The 4347-nt window shown below is 46.4% G+C and overlaps 1 long non-coding RNA gene across 1 annotated transcript in view; it reads left to right on the forward strand.

Moving 5' to 3' along the window:
• Positions 1-2831, forward strand: part of LOC121919458 — a 33456-nt gene extending 30625 nt beyond the window's left edge. Inside the window, exon 3 of the long non-coding RNA XR_006101483.1 lies at positions 2559-2831. This is a non-coding gene — a long non-coding RNA (uncharacterized LOC121919458). The remainder of the gene's footprint in view (positions 1-2558) is intronic.
• The last annotated feature ends 1516 nt before the right edge of the window (positions 2832-4347 follow it).

A 4347-nucleotide genomic window follows, 5' to 3' on the forward strand; every position in this document is an offset into this window, starting at 1 on the left:
AATTTGGTCTCCCTGGCCCTAGTTCAGAGAACACAGAATTCTTAAACACAAGAGCCTACTGGTTGAGCTATGCTTGGTAGACCAAAACACAAGCCAGAATTAACAACAAATCTTTTTCTTAAACTACCATTGCCTACTGTAAGTGGTGATGAGGTCCTGTTTCTCCTGGGTGGGAAACTCTTTAGGCTCGATGAGCCTTAATTCTCAAAATAAACTGACAAATCTACTGCCATGTACAGGCAACCTTGTAGCAGCCTGCCTAAGGAATAACAATTATTTTCTGAGCATGAGGAGTCTGTGGACTGTTAACACAATCTGAAGCTGTGGGGTCCACTTGAAAAATGTTCCCATCCATTCTCCAAGGTTCATATACTATAGTTGACATCTCTGTCCATAAAGGGTTCAACAAAAGACAATTTTGTCCTTGATTCACAAAGAATATTTCAAATGCAGTGGGTCATTATGCACAATCGTGCAAGAGCCTTGGTGGCGCCTGTACTGCAGCCACTCACTCACAAACCACAAAGTTGTGAGTTCAGAACCAGCCCAGGGCTCCAGGATCAACTCACCCTGGCATCCTTCCAAGGTTGCTAAAATGAGTACACAACTTGTTGGGGGCAATTGGCTTACACGTTGTAAACCAATTAGGGAGTGCTTAAGTGCACTGATAAGTGGCATAGAAATGTACTTGCTATTGCCATTGCTATAATCCAAGAACTGGACAGATTTAATAATAATAAATAATAAAATTTATTTATATCCCGCCCTTCCAAAAAGATCAGGGCGGTGTACAATAATGCAACAAGTGCAAACAAATACAGGTTAAAAACATACAACATCAATAATATACAATCTAAAAACAATAGCAAAGGCCCCGATAGCCCATCCTCATGGCCACGGAAGAGGAGGGAGGCCCACAGGATATTTAGTCGGGGAATGCCTGCTTAAATAGGAAGGTTTTAAGATCCTTCCTAAATTGGGCCAGGGTGGTGGATGAGCTGAGCTCTGTGGGCAGCGTATTCCAAAGGGCTGGGGCAGCTGTGGTAAAGGCCCTTCTAGAAGTGGAAGCTAGCCTAGCCCCAGGCACCTTCAGTAGTTGCTGCCCAGATGTTCTGAGGGTGCGAGGCGGATTGTACGGGGAGAGGCGGTCCTTTAGGAATCCTGGACCCAAGCCATTTAGGGCTTTATAGGTAATAACCAACGCCTTATATTGAGCTCGGAAGCGAATGGGCAGCCAGTGGAGATCTTTAAGCACAGGTGTTATGTGGCTGGTCCTGGATACGCCAGTGACCAGCCGGGCTGCCATATTCTGTACCATTTGAAGCTTCCGAGTTTGGTATAAGGGTTGCCCCATGTAGAGTACATTGCAGAAGTCCAATCTCGAAGTTACCAGAGCATGTACAACAGTTTCTAGGTCCCTCTGGGCCAGGTATGGGCGCAGCTGGCGAATCAGCCGAAGCTGGTAACAAGTGCTCTTGACCGCCGCATTCACCTGAGCAGTCAGGTGGAGCGACGAGTCAAGAAGCACCCCCAGACTGCGCACGGAGTCCTTCACAGGGAGCGTGACCCCGTTCAGGACAGGTGGAACCACCGCCATTCCTGGACCGGGGGAACCTATCACTAGTACCTCCGTTTTCTCTGGATTTAGTTTGAGTCAGTTTTTCCTCATCCAGCCCATTACTGACTCCAGACAGGCCACGAGAGGAGAGACGCCATCCCCAGTCACTGCATCAGTCGGAGACATAGAGAAAATGATTTGGGTGTCATCAGCGTACTGATAACCCCGCGCCCCATGTCTCCAGATGATCTCTCCCAGCGGTTTCATGTAAATGTTAAATAGCATGGGAGACAGAATGGCTCCTTGAGGGACCCCAGTTTTAAGGGTCCGCTCACTGGAGCACACGTCTCCCAGCTGCACCATCTGGGACCTCCCGGAGAGGTAGGAACGGAACCACTGGAGCGCAGTGCCCCTGATTCCCACCTCAGCCAGGCGCCCCAGAAGGATACCATGGTCTATGGTATCGAAAGCCGCTGAGATGTCCAAGAGCACCAACAGGGACACGCTTCCCCTGTCGACGCTCAGACGGAGATCATCGACCAAGGCGACCATGGCCGTCTCAACCCCGTAACCCGCCCGGAAGCCAGTTTGAAATGGGTCCAGATAATCAGTTTCATCCAAGACCGTCTGAAGCTGGATCGCAACCGCCCTCTCGATCACCTTCCCCAAGAATGGAAGCAGCGAAACAGGCCGATAATTATTATGTACCAGGGGGTCGAGGGAGGGCTTCTTTAGGAACGGTTTTACAATGGCCAATTTTAGATCCGATGGAAATCGCCCATCCCTCAAGGAGGTGTTAATTATCCGGTGTAACAAGGACGTTACCACCGGTCCCCCCTGGGCCGCTAACCAAGAGGGGCAGGGATCAAGAGAGCAGGTTGTTTTCCGAACACTTCCGAGGATCTTGTCCACATCCTCGGTACTCACCAACTCAAACTGATCCAGTATAACATAGTCCGCGGAGGCTCTGGACATTTACATAAACTGTATTGTATTCTAGGCTTGACACTTCCCTGAAGTGGAGATAGAGGAGAAGATAACTTCTGCAAATACCTCAACATTTCACAGACAAAAACTGGGATGCAAGCAACATCAGAACATGATCAAGATAGCAAAAGTTATTACTGAGTAAAAACATGCAAACTAGTCTTTCAATCTTAAATATATATTTGGGTGTCTTCTGCATACTGATAGCATCCTGCCCCATGTTTCCAGATGATCTCTCTGAGCAACAGATGTAACTCTATTATACCCTCATTATTAAAAAGTAAGTTGCCACAATTTTATTGTGTTAGATTAATTCTCTACTTCCAGTCTCACTTCACCCTTTTCTATGTGTTGGGAACCAAACCTCCATCCAACCTCCCTTGTTTTCCTTTTTGACTGTCATGTGAGCTTAATCCTCACATTAAAGGACCACATTGGTCTGGGAAGGGAGACAGTTTTCTGCCTGAAGGAGTCCTGCTACTGTACCTGGTAAAACAGACAGGTATGGGCACGCACACATGCTCGCTTACCAGGGTGGCTTTCACTAAAGGGTTCTGTGGCAAAGCGAAAATTTATGGTTAAGAGTAAGGGAAAATTCTCTATACGAAGCAGCAAATGGGGTCTTTTTTCTTCCTTTGCTGGTTGCAAAAGGAAGGCAGGGAGGGGATCCAGCTCAGCACTGGGGTGTACAAAATGTGTACCAGCTATGTGTGTACTAAATGAGGCTTTTGCCCTCCAATAAGAAATATGCCTCCCCCTCAAAAACTGGGAAATTTTTCCTTCAGTCTCTTGATTTCTAGCACTACAGTTGCTTAAAACTTCAGTTGAGTCTTTAGAAATACAATGTATGCATCCAAAGAAAAGGGAGGCAAAGTTATCAAGGGATTGTAAACCCTAAATATCAAGATTTGGGTGTAAAAAATTCTCAATATCTCACTCTCTGCAAGAAATTTGGAAACTGAAGGAAATTTTTATTGGATGGACAGAATTCTTATTTGTGGGGGCAATGCCTTCATTACTGCCTATACTTACACCTTTCATTAAGACTACAATGAGAGGGGGGAAATTGGTTAAAATCCCCCTACCTACCCCAGTACAGTTCTATTTCTGTATCAAATTCCTTCACACCAACAGAGATGGAACTCAAAGATATAGCTGTGTTAGTCCATAGAATCAGTATGTATAGAGAGCTTGTAGCACCTTTGAAACTAACTGAAAGAAAGAAGTTGGCAGCATGAACATCTGAGGAAGTAGACTTTAGGCTACAAAAGTTCATACTGCCAACTTCTTTCTTTCACTCAGGGGTTCTTCAGACTGCTCCATAGGGGCAACCTCCAGCAGCACCTTTTTCAGTCAGATCGGGGCCATGGCAACTGCATGCCACAGCCCCAATCTGGCCCCTGGGTGTGAAAAGGAGCTGCAAAAAGCAGCTCCTTTTTGTGCTCTGGCAAGGACATCATAGCTGTGGTGGTGTGGTTATATGGGGCTCCTTTGATGCTGCATCATCCTGGGGACAGAGCCGGGGCATGCGTCGTGGAGATGCTACACCCCGACTCTGCCTCCCAGCTGGCCCAAAGTGCTGGTCTGAAGAGTCTCAGAGGTGCAGATTTTAAAAAGATATTTATGCACAGAGGGAAGGTGGGCCATTTATTTTATTGGCAGCTGGCAAACATACTAAGCAGTAAGGCACAATTCTTAGCAAGATTGGATCTTGGATATATTCAAGATTTAATTGCTGAATGCCTGCAGACACACCAGCATGTATTTTGAAAGCAGCTGTTGTGATTACGTTCTTAATATCT

This window comes from Sceloporus undulatus, chromosome 1 (genome assembly GCF_019175285.1).
Source record: "Sceloporus undulatus isolate JIND9_A2432 ecotype Alabama chromosome 1, SceUnd_v1.1, whole genome shotgun sequence".
NCBI classification, from domain to species: domain Eukaryota; kingdom Metazoa; phylum Chordata; class Lepidosauria; order Squamata; family Phrynosomatidae; genus Sceloporus; species Sceloporus undulatus.